We start from the raw sequence: 22,985 nt of genomic DNA on the forward strand, positions 1-22,985 counted from the left end.
CTCAGAGAGGCTGAGCAGTCCAAGCATACCAGCTGGGAAATGGCAAGGCTGGCGTTTGGACCAGGTACCTGGCTCCAGAGCCCGCTTTTCCCTGCCCCATGCGGCCTCTCCTCCTCCGTGCCTGGCGGGATCACGGCCAGTTCCCTGACCTTCATGCCACTGGAGGACATGATCTTCCTCAAGTGACAGGGGCCCCAGGAGCCCAATGGCCTCATCACTCAGGACAGCCCTGTGTGTGTGTGCTGGGGGCGACGGGGGCATACGGGATGTGTGTGCTCATATATACAAGCCTGAGCACGCCTGCACCATGAGCCCAGCTGAGTATGAAGAGTCATTGCCCCTCTGGGTGAAGGACAGAGGTCACTGAGGCCCCTGTGACCCAGTGTTGCTCACGGGTGGAGCTATTTCAAACTCGTGGAGCCTTCTGGGGTGGGTGTCATTACCCTTATCTTCCACTGCAGGAAACTGACGCCTGGAGAAGGGACTTGTTCATGGCCCACAGCTAGTTCTTGCTGGAGCTGAGACCCTCCAAGGGGCCCCTTTTCCCACACTGGTGGGGTTTACAGCCCTTACGTGGTAGGCAGGGAGGAAGGCCAGGGCTCCCGGGTGGCCCCAGAGAGGAAGCATGTTGCCCTGCTGCCATCAACCGCCCCTGACTTGTTCACACCCTCCCCTCCACCTCTCTGCCCCCAGTTTCCTTACCTGCCTAATGGGGTCACCCTTCCTACCTCCCAGGGTGGCAGTGAGAATCCGGATTAGCCAGATGGACTGGCTGAGCCTGGACAAAACCAACTGATGAGCTACTGGGAGAGGGAGGCTCCCCATTCAAGCCAGGGTTGAAGGAAGGAAGAGACCCAAGCTGGGGAACTGTCAGAAATGAGCACAGGCCAGCATGGACGCTCCATCCTGCTCTGCCCGTAAGGATGGTGTCGCCCTCCTCACCTGAGGTCACAAGCGCTGGCTTTGACCCAGCTCTGCTGAGTCGCCCCACGTAAGTCACTTACCCTCCCTGAGCTTCCCTGTCCCCTGGTCCCTGAGGACACCCTTTGTGTTCCTGCCTTCAGACCACAGTCCACGCCCAGGAGGGCCCTCCCACTCCTCCGGCTCTGGGGTCTAGGGTGTGCGTGTGTGCATGTGGGGGGCACACCTGTCCCCACCCGGCAGCTCTCCCCGCTGTGCACGTGGCTCTCAGGTCACGATGTGCAGCCGGGCAGCCCCAGGCTCTTCAGACCCACCGTCTCCTGGGCACTTCCTCTGGGCTCAGACCTTCACACAGAGTCCTCCCCCAAACCCTGAGCAGCAGGGTCTGTGATGGCTCCCTTTCTGCTGGTGGGGAAACTGAGGCTCAGAGAGGTAAGGGACTTAGAGTCATAAGAAGCGCCAGAGCTGGGGTTACCACCCAGGCCCACCTGACCCCATGGCCTCCGGGTGCTGCTCTGTCTTCTGCCTCTGTCTTCCCTGTCACCCAGTGCCACACGGGCTTTTCCAGCAACCAAACCCCCGTCAGCTCCCGCGGAGCCTCCAGCTCTGCTTTTACAGGAATCGCCTGCAAGGTGCTTCTCCCCCACCTCTGCCTGTGCAGGGAACTTCTGAGCCTGAATGCGGAGCTTCCGGGGGCCCGTGGCTCATGCCGCCTGCGTCACCTCCCCCCGAGGTCCGGGAGGCCGGCGGTGTTGCGGGTCCCTCCGGGTCTGGGGCCTGTGGGTCTGGTCGGCCAGTGTCTGGTTCTCCTTCCAGGTGGGCCAGAGGCCTGGGCGGGGACAGAGCCCAGGGGCTCACCGCTGGGACTGCCTCTAGGCCAGCGTCCCCTCGTGGCGGCCCTGCTGGGCAGCACTGTGCAGCCAGCCTGCCCGGCTGTCCTCTGTCCCTGGCCCTCTGTCCGTCCTCCCTGTGGTGTGCTGTGTCTGACCCCATCCCCTCTCTGTCCCCTTCCCCACGTTTGTCCTTGTCATTGTCCTTGTCATTGTCCTTTGCCCTCTCTCCTCCCCCCTCCTCCTCCTCCAAGTTCTCTCTCCCACCCCTCCCCTCACCTCTCCTCCCCTCCCCTCCCCCTCCTCCGCCTCCTAGTTCTCTCTCCCACCCCTCCCCTCCCCTCTCCTCCCCTCCCCCTCCTCCTCCATGCCCTCCTAGTTCTCTCTCTCACCCCACACCGTCCTTTCCTCCCCTCCTTCAGCCTCCACCTTGTCTCCTGTTGATGGTCAAGGTCGCAGCCACAGACATCCCTCTCCTGCCCCCTAAGGGCTCCCTGGCTCTTCCCTGGGCCTCAGTGAGGGCCCTGCCCAGAGCCTGTGGGTGGGGCTGGGGAGGCGGAAGTGCTGCTGTGTGAACAGAGGAGGCCAGAGCAGCCTCATCATTTATTAAACAGCGGCTGTGTGAGAGGCAGGCCATCAGTGGCCAACAGGGACTGACCAGGAGTTACACAGACCTTGTCTCGCCTGTCAGGTTCCCTTAGCTGTGTGACCTGGGGCCAGTCACTTACCCTCTCTGGGTGTCTGCTTCCTCATCTGTAAAATAAGGTATATATTGTAGGGCCACTGTGAAGACTTATTGAGACTGTGCGTAAATCAACCAGTGCTATGCCTGACTCCAGAAAGAGTGTAGGCATTCCTAAGTGGCCGTATGTGTATGTGCTGGGCACTGTGCTAGGAGCTTTTCATATATCACTTTGTTAAATCTCTTTTTTTATCATATAATTTTCTGTCTGTACAACAGCTGTATTACACATCTGTCTACCTATCCCCCTATGTATATATGCAGTGAACTGTCAGTGCCCAGCAGGCACCCACAAGCACAGTGAGATTTAGAACATTACCAATAGCACAGAAGCCCCCCACCAACTGCACCCCCCATGCTTCTCAAGAGAGAATCACTGTCCAGCCTTGTATGTTTTCTTGTTTTATGCTTTTGGAAGAAAATACAGACTATTTTTATGACGTTGGGTAGAAAAGGAGGTATTTACCAACATATGAAAAACATCAAGCATAAAGGAAATAATCAATAAATTTGATTCAATTTAATTAAGGAGTTTCTGTTCATCCAATGTCACTATAAACAGACTGAAAAGATAAGCCACATATGGGACCACACATTATAACACATAAGCGATATATAATCCTATCCGAAATATACAAAGATTCCTAAAAAGACAAAGGAACCCATAAAAAAATCCAATAGAAAATTAAGACATGAATAGGTATTTCAAGAAGAAACCTGAATGGCTAATGATCACTTGAAAGTATAAGCAATCTCATTAGTAATCAGGGAAATGCAAATCATAAAACACTGAGAAGTCCCATCTTACACCTGCTAGTTGGGCAGAAATGAACTTGTAGTCTAGGTGGGGGACAATGAACCCTCTCCCACTCCACAGCTGGGAGTGGAAATGATACAGCCTCTTTGAAAATCAATTTGGCACTGTCTCGTAGAGTTGAGCATGCACATACCTTCTAATTCAGCAGTTCTACTTGGAGAATATGCCCTAGAGAATCTCCTGTACATGTGCGTTGGAAACGGTACAAGAATTCACAGCAGTTCGTTTGCAATAACAAAAACCTAGAAACAACCCAATCACTATTTTTTGAGTATGTGAATGGTCTCTCCAGTCCCTTCCCACTCCAAGACAAGTCTCTGAGGCCACACGCCAGGCCCCAGGGTGACCCAGCTCAGAGACACACAGGGCTGGAAGGACCCTCAGAGAGCCTCCTGCCTAGCCCCCCATGTTGCCCCCGTGTACACGGAGGCCAACAAATGGGCTGGGAGAAATGTCACAGATGCCCAAGTTTCAGCCCAGTACTTTTCCCAGCAGCCCATGCCCCCTTTCCTGGACCCCTGAGACCTTAGCAGACCTGGGTGCGCCTAGATAAGAATTTGCCCCTCACATATACCCATCCTACCAAACCCAGGGACAGTGATGGGTGGCTCCTTCCCCTCCCTTCCATACCACCTCTCCTCGTCCCTCTTCAGTGCCCGAGGCTGCCCTTCCCACCCCCCTACTACCTCCAGCTCCTATCTGGAAGCCAAGGTCTTCCTCTTTAGGGGACCACCATATTCCTCCACCTGCACCTCCAGAGGGCTGTGGCCAGCAGCCAGGCCAACCACCCTCTGCTCTACTTGCAACACCCAGTAAAGGTGGCAGAGCCTCCTAAGATGGGGGCAGGGAGAGGGGCTTTTAAATGACTCTTGTGCCTTCAGACCATAGTCAGGATGGGACCAAGGAGCAAGTCACCGTTCCAGGTTTGGTCCTGGAGCAGGCTCTGACCCCTCAGCAGACCCAGGACGAGCTCCCCCAGCTCCAGGCATCAGGCCTCAAGTCCTGACCCCTCTCTGTTATTCTGGCCTCCCCAGCCAAAACCCAAAATCATATTCTACCCCAGGCTCTGCTGGGCCTGCTCCTGGAGCCCTCTACCTGAATCCCACCACCCAGAGCCCCACCCCCACCCATGCACTAATACCTGAGGGGGAGCGCTGGCTTTGAGGCCACTGGGGGAAAGTAGGGGAAGAACAAGAACACCCCAGCAGAGTCCCCAGACCTTCCGAGATGCACCTCCTCAGGCAGGGCTTTATCCTGAGGCCCGAAGGGCCACTGAGCTGCCTCTCACCCCTGGGAGCCTGGGTCAGGGAGAGCATGGGAGGCTCAGGCTTTGGTATCAGGCGGACAGGCCCCACCAGCTGGGAGACCCTGGGAGAGTCAGCTGCCCCCTCTGGGCCTCCATTTCCTATCTGTAAAATAGAGACGATCCTGTTAGGATCAGATAAGGTCGTGATTAAGTTCCTTGTGTTGTGCGAGGCAAAGCTGAAAGGATTCCATTTATAAACACACAGCAGAGATGGGACACACCCCCGCTGGGATGGTCCAGTGTCCCAGCCCAGCCCACTCCCAGCCCCAGGCTTCCCCAGTCAGGTGGAGTGGGAGAGGGAGGGGGCTGGCTGGCAGGGAGCCAAGTCCCTCCTGGCTCTGTCCCAGACTTGCTATTTGATCCCGGGTTAGGCACTTCCTGCTTCTGAGCATTGGTTTCCACACATGAAGTTGGTTTGGCAGCAATCTTCCAGCTCTGTAATGTTCTGGTTCTATTCACACACTGGCTGACTCTCTAGGACTCTCTACGTTTCTCCTTTGGCCAAAGTATAAGACCCATTCTAAACAATCTTATAAGCCTGTATCACTTAACCTGAGTCAGGAATTTATTCAACAGTCTGAACCCACTGGCCAGGCCACAGACTAACCCCTCCCCTCCCTTGTCAACCTCTAAGCCTCCTTTGATGTCTCAGGCATGTGTCACAGACACAGTCCCAGCAAGAATGTGGAGGGTCTGGTGCAAATCTGTTCCTGTGCAGGGACCCAGAGTGTACAGGTCATAAGGGCAATGATGGGTAAGCCCTGGATCCGTGTCCCGGGTGGGTTGGGGTGACAGTCCTCCCCACAGGCAGGGCAGTGGAGGCCATGACCTCTGCCACGACCTTCCATGGCTCAGGAAAACAGAACAGAGGCAGGAATGGGGCAAGAATGCATGACATTTCAAGCCAGCCATTCCACTGAGTCAATGAGTTCAGGTGTCTTGACTGCTCAGGAGCAAATGCTATCCCAGCACTAAAGAATTTAATGTTCACGACGAGGCAGGGGGATGCCTGTCTGCTAGTCAGCACCTATGGGCACCTGTCAGAGAAGCAGGCACCCCTGTGGCTCCATGCACACATGCACCTGGGCACATCCCTGCTGCCTCCTCTGCTCCCCTGACCTCCCCTGCCCAGGCCGCCCCATCAGGGATATGTTCCCAGGGAAGGGGCAGGAGCGGACAGCTGACAGTGACGGAGCCTCTACCTGGGCAGGCACATTGTCATTGTAAAGCAATGCTCTCAACAGCCCTCTGAAAGGGAGATGAGGGCACAGAGGAGGCTCAGAGAGGGTGAGCAGTTTGCCTCTATCACACAGCCAGAGGTAGTATAGCCAGGATTCAAACTGGGTCTGCTCCAGAGCCCGTACTCTGACCTGCTCCACAGCACCGCCTGACCTCCAGGCCACCCAGACCTCGCCTGTACCATCACCGGCTTCACAGATGGTGAGTCCTGCCAGCCCCTACACAGCACAGCCACCTGCACTGTCCCCTTCACCGCCCACAGCGTCTGGGATGGGGAATATCATCTCCATTTGACAGGTGAGGAGACCGAGTCTCAGAGAGGAGAGGGCATTCGCCCTGAGTCATCAGCTGCTGCAAATGCAGAGCTGGGACTTGGCCCCAGTCCACGTGAGGCCAGTGCCTGAGGCCGGGCTGATGGGGGCTCCTCCTCAGCCAGCCCTGCCCTCCCCGCTCTGCCCCTTCCTTTGCTGCCCTCACTTTCCACCAGCCCACAGTCCTGGCATGTCTTCAGGCTCTGGGAGGGGCTCTGCCAAACGTCAGCTACAATTCCTGCCACCCGGAATCTTCCATCCACCGGGAGGAGAGAGGCCCACAGCTTTATGAGAGTTCACTCTGCGGGGGAGACGGGCTCTTCAGACTCAGAGGACAGGTTCCTGGAGGAAGGGCGAGCGATGGATGCAGAAGCAGGGCAGGAAGAAAATCCCCACAGGCTGGAGCCCCCAGCAGAGCAGGCGCACAGGGTGGGGTCTCCCAGGGAAAGGCGGCTTCCTCAGGCAGCGCAAAGTTCTGAGCTGAGGAAAATAAGTCAACAGCTCAGTACAAAGAGAGACAGGCCTTGGCATGGGAGCTGGCAGGGAGCTCAGGGTGAGTCCATGAGGTGACACGTCTCTCAACTCACCTATCCCTTCACTCCTCCTCCCACCTCCCATCCGTCCATTCCCAGAGGCTCTTCCGATGAGGTGGAGAGTCCCCAAAGCTGGCTAGCTTAATAAGAACAACAACAGTAATACTGGTCATAATGAAAATAATTTTATCAACAGATAAAATTATATTTGCTTCTGAACACTTGCTTCTGAACACCTACTGAATGCTCACTCTGCACTATGTCCTCGCATAATCTTCACAAGCTTGCAAGGTTGGTATTATTAGCACCATTTTACACAAGAAGAAATTGAAGCTTAGGAAAGCTAAATAATATGACCTAGTAAGTAGCAGAGCTGAGATGTGAACTTCAGTCTATCTGACTCCAAAGCAACCACTCTTATGCATATCTTGCTGTCTAAATTTTAGCCCAGGTTAATAGAGGTATAGAGTCTAGAAAAAGAGAAGTGAGAATCCTATTCAAATAGGAGGCTCAGACTATTCTGCCATTCAGAAGAACAAATTAGAAGGTCATAAATGAGCTGGAGCTTGTCTATAAGCAAGGCCTCCAGCCTGAGGGGGGGCATGGGAACTAGGTCACATGGATTAATCAGTTCATTAATTCAACATTTTTATTAGAACCCTACTGTGTTCTAGGCTCTATTCTGTGCCCTGGAGATAGAGAAGTGAAGTATATTGACAGCATCCTTGTTCTCATGGAATTCACATTCTAGGTCAGAAGACAGATAGAAAAGTTAAGTATGTACCAGGAAGTGATAAGTTCTATGAAGAAAAATAGTGAATGGAAAGGGACTAAGGGATGAGTCAGGGCTATATAAAAATACAAATAGTATATTTAAATATATACAGTATATTTATACTATACTATATTTACAATTTAAATATAGGTATATATATATATATATATACACACACACACACAATATATATACAAATAGGTGTATAAAAATAGTGAGTGGAGAGGGAGTAGGAATGAGAGGTGGTGACATTCGAGCAGAGACCTGAGTAAAGTGAAGGGGTGAAGCTCATTGATAATTGCCAAAAGAATGCTCTGATCACAGGGAACAGCAGATGCAAAAGCCCTGAGGTAGGAATGAGAGTGATGTACTCAAGGAATAGCACAAAGGCCAATTTGTCTGGCACAAAGTGAGCAGTGGGGAGCTGGGCAGGAGATGAGGTGTGAAGGGCCAGTAGGAGGCAAATCATTTAGGGTCTATAGGCCATAGTAAATTTTGGATTTGATTTTTTAAATTGATAGGATTCATTGCAGAGTTTTGAATTTGAGAGTGACATGATCTGATCTATCCTAAGAAGATCACTTTGACTTCTGGATGAAGAGGAAGAAGGGGCAAGAGTGAAAGCAGAGACCAGGGAGGAGAGATGGCACAAGTCCAGGTAGACCAAGGGGAGCCAGAGAAGAGTTTTGAGAGGTAGACATTCACCAAGGTATTGAAGGAATCCAGTGCTTATCCTAAGAAAGAAGAGGCAAAACTGAGCATAAAAACTGCCTTCAAATATCGGAAGGACTGTCAGATGGACCATGGGTCAGACCCTTTCTACATACCCAGAAGGTCAGAACCAGGACTAATGGGTAAAGCCAGAGAAAAGCTGATTTTTCCTTGGATAAGGGATGCTCACCCAAGACACAGCATGCTTTCTGGTGGGGACAACATCCTACCACTTTGTACCACTGTACAAAGCAGAGGTCAGCTCTCAGGCTGTGGGGTAGAGTTGAGATCAGCCTCTGTGATCAGATAGATCTGAATCCCAGTCCTCCTTCTTCTGCTTATTATCTGTGCTGCCTTGAGCCACTTCATTTTTCTGAGTTTGGTTTCCTCACCTTTAAGTTCCTACCTAGATGTATTGTGAGAATTTAGTGCAATCAGGTACATAACATACCCAATGCCTGTACAAAGGAGGTATTTGATTAATGCAATGATAGTGACGATGGTGATGGCGATGATGAGGATGATGGTAATGGGGATGATGGGGGGGGATGATGGGGATGAGAATGATGAAGGTGATGAGGGGGATGAGGATGAGGATGATGGTAATGGTGATGAGGGTGATGAGGGTGATGATAGTGATGAGGGTGATGAGGGTGATGATAATGGTGATGAGGGTGATGAGGGTGATAATGATGGTGATGATAGTGACGATGGTGATAGTGACGATGGTGCTGGTGGTGATGGAGACGGAGATGGTGATGAGGGTGATGATGGTGATGATGGTATTGATGATGGTGATGAGACATTATGTATGGGTTTTGCTAGTGCTTGTTGAAGAAGGAATTCAAGCATCAGGGAAGGGATGGACTAGAAGATTACCAAAGTATCTTCCAATGCTAAACGCTCTAGAAAATCCTCCATGAGGTGGCTCATCATTGTCAGGCAGGACTCACTCTATTGCCATCATCATTCCCTTTAGTGACTCCTCCCTGGGAATTCATTAGCCCAAAAGGAGCAGTAGAAGATTCACTGGGTTGGTGAATTCTTCTGGACTGACCCAACCTAGGCTAAACCCTGTGCCTTCCACACCCTGGGTAGCTCTGGAAGCCAGAAAGGAGACTGATGGCAAGTTGGGGTGGGGCCTATATGGGTGGAACAAAGAACTGTGTCTAGAGTTTTCCACCCTCCCAGATATTACAATTGTCCAGCTCAGGTTATGGTGAGAGATCCTTGGAGTCGTGAAAAACCTTAGATGCTCTGATCCAGCCATCCCCATTAACAGAGGAGAAACAGTCCAGAAAGGGAGAATGACTTTCTTAAAATTACAAGCGAAGATCAGGTCTCCTGATTTCTAGTTTGACTGTCTACTTCACCACACTATAATTATTTACTCTATGTTCTTATAAGGAATCAACACCAATCCTCTTGGTCCCTTCTTGCCACATGAGGCAGACCCACATTTACAGGCACATAGCCTGGAAACCTAGGCCTACTTGATCCCACTAAGCATTAGTTCTACTTAGAGACTTTTCTCCTCAGCTCATCTTACCCCAGGCCACAGTCCCTTACTCTAACAGAAGTTGCTGTTTTCTTAACAATTTCATCGGGATTTCTGTGGATTGGCTAGAGTTTGCCTTATCTTTGCCATCCTTGACTGTCCCCCAGTGTATCTTTTAGGAATTGCATCCAGCTATTAATAACAGGCATCTGAACAACAGTGGCTTAAACAAACTGAAGATTTTTTTTCTTTCATGTAAGAGAATTTTGGACATAGAAAGTCCCAGCATGCTCTGTTAATGCGACATATTTTGTCAATGTCCCAGTCTCCTTTATTTTTGCTTTAACATTCATAGTGTGTGACCTCATCCAAAAGATTGACTATTGGTCATATGATGGCTGCTGGAGTTCTGCAAATGACTGTAGCTTTCCAAACAGGAAGAAAAAGGAAAGGAGAGAACAAAGGAGAAAAGAGAGTTCTACCAGATGCTATGTTCCAGCTTTTCTGGAAGCAACACTTAACACTTCTATCCAAATTCCACTGGCCATCCTTCTCTGAAAGGGGAAGAATTAGGAATAGTAAATAAAGCTTTGTAGGAGGTTACATATCCATCCCTAGCAATACTGGTATTCTGTTACTAAAAAAGAGGAGACAGGATTCTGAGTGACAACCTGCAACCTGGGCCCTACCCAGCAACACGATTTAAACAAGGACCTAGAGATTCTGAGATTAGAGCTCTGACCCCAGGGCTGAATACAAGAAGTCTCTTTGTGGGAAATGGGATGTAGAGATCCTTTCATACTGGCATCCCTTTTAAAACAAATTAAAAATAATATTTTATCAATAGATGTTTATCAGAAAAAGATGTTAAACATGAAAAAATAAGGAAAATCAAAACTCTTAATAAAAATCCCCCACACAGAGATAACGTCTGCTGGAATTTTCACATATATCCTTCTAGGTTCCATTTTTCCTATGCTTCTATTAGCCAAATTAGGAATTTTCTTTATATCCTGTTTTACATGCTGCCTGTATTCCTGCCTGTATTTTTATAAGCAGTTTCCCATCATGAATTACATTTTGAAGGTCTTATTTTTAATGGTCACACAACAGTCCAGCATGTGGGCTGTTCTGTAACCGATGTAGCTAATCCGCCATTGTTATGCAGTTAGATAATTTCCATCTAAATTTGGCTATTATAAATGATACAAGGATGACTTACCTCATACATAGATCTTCGTGTCCATCTCTGATTATTTCCTTATGGGAGATTTCTGGCCTCATTGGGTCAAAGGGCATGGACATTTTTAAGGCTTTTTATATACATTCTGAAGTTGACCTCCTGGAAGGCTAGCCTGGGTTTTACTCCACACATGGGGTCTAAGACCATCCTCTAACAGGTTTCTGACACCTTCTGCTTGTGCCTGAGCCTCCCCTCTCCAGTCTCCCTTGGAAAACAATGGGAAAACTTTATATTCTGAGATATATAAGCAAGTATTTATTGCTAGGTATTTTTAAAATTCAACATAATTACTCTAGTCCATTAAATCTAATTAACAATAAAGTATGCACTTAGCTTGAAGTTGGGGTTGCTCTACTGGTTGCAGTGAAGATAGGGGTTGGATGTGTATGATGGAGCCAGCAGTAACAGCAAGCTGAGCAGGCAGCTGCAGGTCCCCTCTCAGGGAGGTGTTACTACCAGGTGACAGCCTCAGGGTCTCGGAGCTCTGGAATTGCACCAGTGCCCCAGCCAGGTGTCCCAGAGGACTGGGAGAGGGAAGGAGGAGGTCAGTGGCTGTGTGGTTTACTGGATACACCAGGGAACGAATCCTGGCATATCTGCAGAACTGAAAGGCTTGCATATGGCTGCTGTACAGGTGGCTGTACAGATGGGCTTGGGGCACAAGTCACACCAGGTCCAATCTCCAAGGCAGGGGTACGAATTTTGGTTCTTCTCCCAAAAGGAGCTGTTGAAGGGATTTAGGCCGGACTTACCTGCTGGGAAGTCCTCTAACTGCCTTTGGGGGATGGATGAGAATAAAAGGCAAATGAGGGGTGCGGATGTAGTCTCCCAAGTGAGGGATGATGGCTGTGGCAGGACCTCTGGCTACCCTGCCCCATGTCCCTTGAGCCAGCTCTGCTCTCCTGTACTCTGCTCTCCTTTACCTGGGCCGGTGGCTCCCAGCACACTGCCCCTCTGCCCTTCAGGCCCTGCTGTCTCTGCTTCTCCACCTGGGTGGTTCTCCAGTGCTCTGGGGGCTTAACCAGCCATGGGCAGGGCACCCCAGAAGTGCGTGGATCTTATACCCCTCAGTGAGGAATGGGAGAGGTGGATAAATAAATACCCAGCTTCCCTCTGAGGAACAAGTCTGAGTCACATCCCCACACTTCCTCAGAGAGTTCCCAGCAGGACTGAGCCCACAGTGCGACCTGCTCTCTGATTCAGCCTTTAGGGCTTTTCTCCCTCCGGCCCAATCCCTTCTCACTGGGCCTCCTGGGGTCAGCGTCCACACACACCACCTGCACTCTTAGGGGACCCCAAACTCTGACAGCACTGGGTACTCCAGAGCAGCAGCAGGATGGACAGAGGGGAGGGACTGAGAGGTACTCAGGATGGAGGGCAGGATGGTGGTGGACAGGAGGAGGGAGAGGTCAGCTAGAGCTAGACTGGTCAGCAGGTGATGGCACACCTTTCCCTAATGTGTGTGTGTGTGTGTGTGTGTGTGTGTGTGTGTGTGTGTGTGTGTGGTTTTGTGTTTGTGTGTCTGAATTTAGAAATATTTCCCAAACATCCATCTAACACTCCATTAAGATACACCATTTCCTTGATCTCAGTAATCTCTCCTGGGCTCACTTTCAGTCAATCCTCCCCCACCCACCTCCTTTCTGCCATGTCGATTAATTTTGCATGCTCTATAACTTCAAATGAATGGACTCTCCTGGTAGGTATCTAAGGTCTTTTGTTCAATATAATGTTTTTGAGATTAATCTGCTTGCATTTATCAGCAGTTCATAGTTGTCCATATTGCTTTATGTTAATCTGTTATATTACAATTTGTTTACCCTTTAACCCATGGATAGACAATTGAGTTAATTCCAGTTTGGGCTATTATGAATAAAAGTGGTATTATGATACATACATCACCTATTTAGAGACCAAAGTTTTCATTACTTTTGGGCACTGAAAAGTAGAATTCCTGGGTCATAGAGTGGGTGTATATTTACATTATAGCAAACTGACTAGCTATTTTCCAAACTAACCATATCATTGTGCATCCCCTACAGAAATGCATAGGATTTCTGTTTGTTCCACATCCCTCATGAATACTTGATATTGTCAGTCTTTTTAATCTTACTGATGAATGCAGATTCTTGATAACTAATAACATAGAGCATTTTTTTCATAGGTGTTTTGGCCATGGGTAAGTCATCCAATGTGAAATTTATGTCTTTTGCCCATTTTTATCGAGTTTAGTCTATGTGTAAGTCTGTTGCCCATTTTTTTATAGTTATTACTTTTTTTTGGTATCATTAATCTACAATTACATGAGCAACATTATGGTTATTACACCCCCCCATCACCAAGTCCCCCTACATATCCCGTTACAGTCACTGTCCTTCAGCGTAGTAAGATGCTATAGAGTCACTACTTGTCTTCTCTGTGCTGTACAGCCCTCCCTGTGTACCCCCTCTACATTATGTCTGATAGTTATAATGCCCCTTTTTCCCCCTTATCCCTCACTTCCCTCCCATCCTCCCCAGTCCCTTTCCCTTTGGTAACTGTTAGTCCATTCTTGGGTTCTGTGATTCTGCTGTTGTTTTGTTCCCTCAGTTTTTTCTTTGTTCTGATACTCCACAGATGAGTGAAATCATTTGGTATTTGTCTTTCTCCACCTGTTTTATTTCACTGAGCATAGTACCCTCTAGGTTTATCCATGTTGTTGCAAATGGTAGGATTTGTTTTCTCCTTATGGCTGAATAATATTCCATTGTGTATATGTACCACATCTTCTTTATCCATTCATCTACTGATGGACACTTAGGTTGCTTCCATTTCTTGGCTATTGTAAATAGTGCAACGATAAACATAGGGGTGCATCTGTCTTTTTCAAACTGGGCTGCTGCATTCTTAGGGTAAATTCCTAGAAGTGGAATTCCTGGGTCAAATGATATTTCTATTTTGAGCTTTTTGAGGAACCTCCATACTGCTTTTCACAATGGCTGAACTAATTTACATTCCCACCAGCAGTGTAGGAGGGTTCCCCTTTCTCCACATCCTCGCCAACATTTGTTGTTGTCTTTTGGATGGTGGCGATCCTTACTGGTGTGAAGTGATATCTCATTGTGGTTTTAATTTGCATTTCTCTGATGATTAGCAATGTGGAGCATCTTTTCATGTGCCTGTTGGCCATTTGAATTTCTTCTTTAGAGAACTGTCTGTTCAGCTCCTCTGCCCATTTTTTTAATTGGATTATTGGCTTTTTGTTTGTTGAGGTGCATGAGCTCTTTATATATTTTGGATGTCAACCCTTTATCAGATCTGTCATTTATGAATATATTCTCCCATACTGTAGGATGACTTTTTGTTCTATTGATGGTGTTCTTTGCTGTACAGAAGCTTTTCAGCTTGATATAGTCCCACTTGTTCATTTTTGCTTTTGTTTCCCTTACCTGGGGAGATATGTTCATGAAGAAGTCGTTCATATTTATGTCCAAGAGATTTTTGCCTCTGTTTTTTCCTAAGAGTTTTATGGTTTTGTGACTTACATTCAGGTCTTTGATCCATTTCTAATTTACTTTTGTGTATGAGGTTAGACAATGATCCAGTTTCATTCTCTTACATGTAGCTCTCCAGTTTTACCAACACCAGCTGTTGAAGAGGCTGTCATTTCCCCATTGTATATCCATGGCTCCTTTATTGTATATTAATTGACCATATATGTTTGAGTTAATATCTGGAGTCTCTATTCTGTTCCACTGTCTTTTGCCCATTTTTATTGGGTTTTTCTTTTCATGATTGATTTATATGAGTTCTTTATATATTCTAAGTCCTTTGTCAAATATGTGTATTGTGGTTATTTTTCCCAATTTGTAGTTTGCATTTTCTTATATTTTTTATAATTAACTAGAGTTGACATACAATATTGTACTAGCTTTGGGTGTACAATGTAGTGATCCAACATTTATATACATTATGAAATGATTGCCACAATAAGTCTAGTTACAATCTTTTACCATACATAGTTATTATAATATTATTGACTATATTCTCTATGCCATACTTTATATCCCCGTGATTTTACTTTACAATTGGAAGTTTATATCTTTTAATCCCCTAGCCTATTTTGTTCACTCCCCCACCTTCCTCCCCTCTGGCAACCACCAGTTTGTTCTCTTTATATATAAGTCTGTTTCTGCTTTGTTTTATTTATTTATTTGTTTTGTCTTTTAGATTCCACATATAAGTGAAATCACAAGTATTTATTTTTCTCTCTAATTTCACTTAGCATAATATCCTCTAGGTCCATCCATGTTGTTACAATAATAAAGATCAGAGTGGAAACAAATGAAATAGAGACTAGAAAACAATAGAAAAAAGTCAATGAAAGGAAGAGCTGGTTCTTTTGAAAGATGAACAAAATTGATAAACCTTTATCAATATATCATATGCCCTTCAAGTTCTTTTAAAATTTTTGACCAGTGCAGTGCAGTTTTGTTGTATTTGTCTATAATTTTACGAATAGCTTATTAATTTCTACAAAACGGGACTCAAACAAACTTGCTTTTGTGTGTGTGTGTGTGTGTGTGTGTGTGTGTGTGTGTGTGTGTGTGTGTTAAATCTCAGAAGCAACTGGGGAAAAACTGACATCTTAAAAATATTGAATCTTCTAATCCATGAACATGATCTTTTATTATTTTAAGTCTTCCCTAATTTTCCTGTGAAATGATTTATAGTCTTCAGTATAGAGGTCTTGCACACATAAAAAATATCCTTAAATATTATGTTTTTGATGTTATTGAAATAGTATTGTGTTTTAATATTTTTAAACAAGTGTTCATTTTAAGTATAAAGCAGGATTCAGTAAATTTTTTCTGTAAAGATCCAGAGAACAAATATGGTAGGCTTTGCAAATCAGGAACTTTCTGTCACAACTATTTGACTCCACTATTGCAGCATGGAAGTAGCCATAGAGAATATGGAAACAAATGGGCTTTGGGTGTGTTCCAATAAAAGTTTATTTATGGACACTGACACTTGATTTTTTTATAATTTTACATGTCACAAAATATTGCTATTTTTTTTAACTGTTTTCAACTATTTAAAAATTTTAAGAAGTATTCTTAACTCATAAAAAACAGATGGCAGACCAGATTGAGCTATGCCAACCTCTGGTGTAGAAAAATCAATTGACTTTTATATTTTCAGTCCTATCAGCAATTTGTTAAATCCATTTATAGTTTGTTATTTTTGTTTATGGTTGCATCCTGCAATTTGTTAAGTTCACTAGTATTTTGTAGATTCCTTAGGATTTTGTATAAAATACTCATGTCATCTGTGGATAATAAAAGTTTTAATTCATCCTTTCCAAACTTCAAGCCTGTTATTTCTTTTTCTTGCTCTATTAAACTAACTAGAACTTCTAGTACAATGTTGAATAGAAATGATGACAATATAAAACTTGACTTGTTCCTGATGGGGGGAATGTCTTTACTTTTTCACTTTTATACCCAATGTTAGCTGTAGGTATTATAAGTCCTTTATAAGAGTAATGCAATTTCCTTCAATCTCTAGTTTACTGAGAGGTTTTGTCATGAATGGATATTGATTTTGTTAGATGCATTCATGGCATGTATTAAGGTAGTCATATGGCTTTTCTACTTTGTTATGGTACTGTTTTGAGTTACTTTGATTGATTTTCAGAAGCTGAACCAACCTTGCATTCTTGGAATAATTTCTCCTTGGTCATAATGTATTATCCTTTTTATGTATTTCTGGACTTTATGTGTTAATATTTTTTATTGGCTTTACATCTGTTTTCTTGAGTTAATTTTCTTTCATACATCCGCATTAGTGTTTGACGTCAAGGTTATGCTGGTCTCAAAATGAATTGTGAAACACCCCTCCTCTTCTATTATCTGAAGGAATTTGTGGAATATTAATAGTACTTATTTCATAAGTGTTAGAGTCCACCATTTGGAGCTTTCTTTGTGGAAAAGACTTTTAATTATGAATTCAGTTTAAATATTAGCTTTAGGGCTATTCAGAGTTTCTAGGTCTTTTTCTGTTAGTTTTGTCAAGCTGTATATTTCAAAGCATCTTTATGAGTTTGTCTAAGTTGTTCAATTTATTGGCATAAAGTTCATATTATTCCCTTATTACCATTTTAATATCTGCACAATCCATAGTATTATCCCCTCTACCATTCCTGATACTGATACTTCATGTTTTCTTTCATTTTTCTTATTTTTCCTTAGCCAGCTCAGGATACCAAAACAAAACCCCATATACTGGGTCGTTTAAGCAACAGAAATTTAGTTCCCGCAGTTCTGGAGCCTAGGAAGCCCGAGATCGGGGCATCGGCCAAGTTGGCTCTAGTGAAAGCTCTAGTCCTTGCTCGCAGATGGCCACCTGCTCACTGTGTCCTCACACAACAGGCAGAGAGAGTGAGCTCTTTGGTGTCTCCTACAAGGACAGGAACCCTTGATTCAGGACCCCACCTTTGTGGCCTCATTTAACCCCAATTACCCTGTTGAGGCCCTATCTCCAATCAGGGGTCAGGGTTTCAACATATATATTTGGAGGGACACAACACAGTCCACAGCACATGTCTTCTTGATAAATTTACCCTTTGGATACATTCTTCTTTGTCTCCTACAGGCTCATAGTCTTGAAGTCTACTTTCTCTGACATTATTATAGCCACATTAGCTTTCTTATGCTTAACATACCTTCTTTCCATTTTTTGCTATCAACCTATATGTATATTTGTGCTTGGCGTGTCTGTTTTATCATGATCATACAGTTGGGTCTTGCTCTTTAAGGTAATCTGAGAATTTCTGACTTTTATTTCAAGTACCCTGTCTGTGCTGACTATATCACCTTTCTATCTGCCATGTATGGGCCCCATTTGTTCTTAGTTTTTTTGTTTCTCCTTTCCCGTCTTCTTTTGGGTTAACTGAATATTTTTTACTATTCTAATCTAACTCTTTTATTGGTGTTTTAATTATTCTTCGTTATGTTATTCCTAGTATTTTCTCTAGTAATTACAATATTGTTTTCTCTTTGGGTTCATTGAAGTTTTATTTCCCCATACCGGTTCTGCTGTCAGTATGCATCCTTAACTTATCTCAGTCTAACTTAAATTAATACTATATTGCTTTATTTATAAGAAATTTATAAACAATATAACTCTGCTTACACTCACTGTCATTCATTAACTGTTATTGTCATATATTTTATTTCTGCCTGTGCTGTAAACTCTACATTATTATTATTTATTCTCTAAGACATTAGCTAACTTGTACAGAATTGAATAAATATTATTTTTATATTTACTATTCCCAGGGTTTCTCCTTATTTTCTGCAGATCTGAAACTTCATCTGATGTTTTTTCCCTTTAGACTGAAGAATTTCATTTAGGATTTTTTATAGTGTGGGTCTACTGGCCACAAATATTACCATTACCAACTTTCATTTACCCAAGAGTGCTTTTAATTCACTTTAGTCTTTTTTTTTTCAAGTTTTGGTTAGATAAAAACAAAAATGGTAGATTAAAAGTTCATTTTTTTCTTCCAGAACTTTAAAAATGTTACATTGTCTTGAGGATTCCATTTATGTGATATGAAATTATAAAATTCATCTGGTATAAAATATAAAAGCTTTCATTGTCATCCTTTTCCCCTGTATTAATATTATTCCTCCCCTCCCCTCTGCCTACCTTTATAATCTTTTCTTAATCTTTGGATGGATTGCACAACTTGACTATGATGTGTCGACTTAACGATTTTCTTTGTAACTATCCTGCTGGGGATTCACTGAGCTTCCTGATCTTAATGGTCATTGTCTTTTATGAACTTTTGAAATGATTTTTTTAATATTTCCTCAAATATTTGCTTTTCTGTCCCATTCTTTCTGACCTCCCAAAAGTCAATGAGACTTTGTGTGTTTTTCTCACACACACAGCCTCCCCTATTATTAACATCTTACATTAACACGGTACATTTGTTATAACTAATAATCTAGTAATGATACATAATTATTAAGTAAGGTCCATGGCTTATTCAGATTTCCTTAGCTTTTATGTAATGTTCCTTTGCTGTTCCAAGACCCCATCCAGAATACATTACACAGAGCTGTCATTAAAATGACATTGTCATCGGTCTCTACTTGATTATGTCAGTTTCTCAGACTTTCCTTGTTTTTAACAACCTTGACAATTTGAGGAGTATTGGCCAGCTTATATTGTTGTACGGCTTTCTATCAGAATTTGTCTGCTGCTTTTTTCTAATGATTAAAGTTGGGGGTGTCAGTTTGGGAGAGGAAGATCACAGAGGTAAAGTGCCACTCATATTATATCAAGGGTTATAACTATCAACATTTATTTGTGAGTATTGATGTTAACCTTCATCACCTCGCTGAGGTAGTGTTTGCTAGGTTTCTCCACTATGAATTTACTCACCCCCTCCCTTTCCATACTATCCTCTTTGGGAGGAAGCCACTGTGAGCAGCCCACACTTTAGAAGTGAGGAGCTATGTGCCACCTCCGTGAGGTTGGAGAGTATATACATAAATTATGTGGAATTCTTCTGCCCGAGAGATTTGCCTCTTCTCTAAAATTTATTAATTTGTTCAATCATTTATTTGTATAAGTATGGATTCATGGATATTTATCTTATACCTTGGGTTATAATCCAACATGACTTTATTTATTTTGTTCTAATTTTTCAAGCTTTGGCCATCTTTTTAAACTAGCCATCTATATAGGCTAGCATATTTATTATAGTTACTACAAAGTCCTTGTCCATTAATTCCAACACTAAGTCATCTATGGATCTTTATCACCGGCAGATTTTTCTCTTGACTATGGGTTACTTTTTCCTCTTTTATTCACGTGCCTAGTCATTTTTTATTGTATACTAGACACTTTGATAACACTTTCTAGAGATTTGGTGTTCTTATCTCCACATAGAATAATAAGTTTGGTTTGGCCAGCAGTTAAATTATTGTTGCATAATCTTTAACTTGTGGCTTCTTGGTTTTATGCTTTTTTTCTGGGCAGGTCTAGTTCAGTTTTGTTCCTGATCTAAGGATGAATCCCTCTATCATGAATCTCTTTGTTCCTAAAGTGTGGCCATTCTGGGGATTTTGGGGGGATGTCCTCACTCATGTAGAACTCAGACCCCAAATTCTGTTTCCCCTGCATTGAGTGGATTCTGAAATTTAGCAATTCCGTCTTTCTAGCTGTTGGTTTCCCTTTGGGTTCTTAGAGGTCTTGCCTGCACATGCCAGTTCTGGAGTTACCTAAGGATTTGAAGGGAGATTATACATAGAGTTTGGAGATCCCCCTCTGTGGCCCTTCCTTTCTGGAATTTTCTTCTCAATTCCCAGCCACTTAGCAGTCCCAAACTCTGTCTTCTAACTCTTTAAACCACTGAGAATACAACTTTCTTTCATGGACAATGGAGTGCCCTCAGGGGGTAAAAAAATTTAACTGTGCATCTTACCCAGTGTGGGTCTCTTCCAGCAAGGGTCAGTTTCTGCCAAGTTTTGGTTGTTCTCCATTTCCTTCAAACAGTAGACTTTGCATTTTTTAAAAATTTTGTCTAGAGTTTATAATTTGTCCAATAGAAGCTATTCTGCCCATGTCAATATTCATAAACTTAATATGTAATTTTGATAACCAACTTAAACCTGTCTGAATTAAGACAAGGTAAGAATAAATTAATGTAAAGGTTTAAACCAAGAGGTTGTCTGCCCATTTTGTTGCTTTCTATCTCTGAGCCTCCATCTACTCACCCACCTCACAGGTTTGTGGTGAAAGCTAAGGAGCATGACACACAGTAGGTGCTCAGCAAATGTGACTCTCTTCCTTCCCCCTCGGAGCCATCACCTGCACACCACACCTTGCGCAGGGAATGTAGCGCAGCTCCGTCGCTCCCCTGCCTGCCTCTCCCAGTCATGTCTGGTTCTTCCTGGCTTCTGGTCTCTACACCCAGACTATCCCATCCCCAGGCCGCCCCTCTGGGAATCAGACCTGCTTGTAGCCCTGCTTGTCCTCAGTTCCGCATTTCTAACTCCTTGAAAAGGAAGATAACTATTCTTGTCTTCATTCGACTAATACTACTGGACACCTACTATGTTCTGAGCACGGAGCAGTGCTGAGAGTCCGCAGCGAACAGAGGATACCCCTCCTCTGATTACATCCGGGGGGTGTGGGGGGGCGGCAGACATTATACCAACAGACCAAATACATAATATGCAAAATGGTGATAATATGAGGACAAAAAGCAAGGAGGAAAGATAGCATGAGGAGCCCTCAGTTTAAGATCGTGAGTTCAGGGAAGGGGACATTGTGAACCCAGATTGAAAAGACTGAACCACGTAGGTATTTGGGGGGAAATAGTCTAGTCAAAGGGAACAACAAACGCAAAAGCCCTGAGGTGGGAGTGTGCCTGGCCTGTTAGGGGAAGAACGTGAGCAGCACAGAGTGGCTGGAGCACAGCCTGAGAGTGGGAGGACTGGGCTAATGGGCTCAGGAGGCTCAGAGCTTGTGGGTTTTAAGACCCCCCCCCCCCCCCCCACAACACATACAACATTTAGAACCTGGGAGGAGAGGAGGAATCAGCAGGCACAGGAAACAGAAGTAGAGGCCACTGAGGTAGGAGGAAACCTGAAAGAGTGCGGTATCCTGGAAGGTTCTGGAAGGCCAGAGGCCAGAGCAGCCACACTTAATGCAGAAGGGACTGTGGCGGTCTTGCTGAGAAGCAGGTCACTGTGACCATAACAAGAGCCAGTTTAAGTGAACAAGTGTGGACACAAGCCAAATCAAGTTCAAGAGAGGAGAGGGGGGCAACTGGAATGACTGGAAAAGGAGGAGGATTAGAGAGGTTTCTTCCTCTTTTAAATGGCAGGAATGTTGGCAGGAATGTTTGTGCTTCTTTGTACGCCAATGGCTGATTAAATATAAAAGGGAGTATCTGATAGCGCAGAGAGGGAGCTGCTGGAACTACATTCTTGAGTCACCTCACCTGTCTGAGGCTTCTGTCCCAGAACGCCAATTTCCTACTGGGGAGCCAGCCCTCCCCCACCCTCAGTTCAAATGGTCCGCATGAGGTCGTCCCACTCACTCCCTGGTTTCTGGGATCAGTTTAGGGGGGTCATGTGACCCAAGCTGGACCAATCCGAGCGAACGAGCATCAGCCCTGGGACTTGCACTACAGTACCTGCGAATGGGAGGCTCTTCCCACCGCAGTGGCTGACCTCACAGGGAGCAGACCCAGCTGCGGCTGTACCCAGAGCCCGTGCCGCCGCCACTGCCAGCTGCCTGCACAGGCACGGAGCATGCCACCGGGCAGGCTGGGAATGCTAACGCAACGGGACTGGCCTTCTGGAGCCTGCCTGCCTCCAACAGTGCTGGCCCTTCTCTGCTACATCACTGTTCCGTTCCTTCAGAATCATTATCACCACCTGAAACATCTGATTGTTTCATCTGTTCACTCATTTATTGTCTTTCCTCACGCAGGTCTCAGTCAGTCATTTCCACTCTGTATCTCCAGGACCTCTTCCTGCCACAGGAACTCCTGGTACAGGGCTCCAATAAGTATTAGCTGATGGAATAAGCAAATATGCAAAAGCAGCATATTCATGCTCAGCCACACCTCCCTTGTCCAGGAGTCCAGCATCTGGTAGCTTCAGCTCTCTGGAATGAAACCAGAAACTCAAAAAGCCCTGGAATTACCAAAAACAAGTTACCCGGGCCACATCGGAAAGCACACGCTCTCTGTCTTTTAGAAGGCATTCCCTCTGTGCCCTCACTCAAAGACCAGGACTCCTGTCCCAGACATGGTTCTAACGTGCCCGCTCATCTGATTCCTTATGCACTGCGGGTCCCAGGCAGGACACTGGGAGGGGTGCGGAGACTGTTGGAAGCAAAAACGCTGACACCACAAGAAAAAACATCTGGCAGCCAGGAGATGAAAACACTAGAAAGCAAATAGATGCAAAAGCTGAGCCCTGAGTGTGGGGTGAAAGATTTCAGGGGACCCCCTGAGGCTAGGCTGTGTAGGGTGATGGTGAGGCACA

The 22,985-nt window shown here is 45.2% G+C and overlaps 1 long non-coding RNA gene across 1 annotated transcript in view; it reads left to right on the top strand.

Moving 5' to 3' along the window:
* The first annotated feature begins 829 nt into the window (after nucleotides 1-829).
* The window catches only part of LOC140848661 (uncharacterized), a 30,982-nt gene continuing 8,826 nt past the window's right edge, over nucleotides 830-22,985 (top strand). Inside the window, exons 1-2 of the long non-coding RNA XR_012129755.1 lie at nucleotides 830-991; nucleotides 5,998-6,056. This is a non-coding gene — a long non-coding RNA (uncharacterized lncRNA). The remainder of the gene's footprint in view (nucleotides 992-5,997; nucleotides 6,057-22,985) is intronic.

Source organism: Manis javanica, chromosome 4 (assembly GCF_040802235.1).
Source record: "Manis javanica isolate MJ-LG chromosome 4, MJ_LKY, whole genome shotgun sequence".
NCBI lineage: Eukaryota > Metazoa > Chordata > Mammalia > Pholidota > Manidae > Manis > Manis javanica.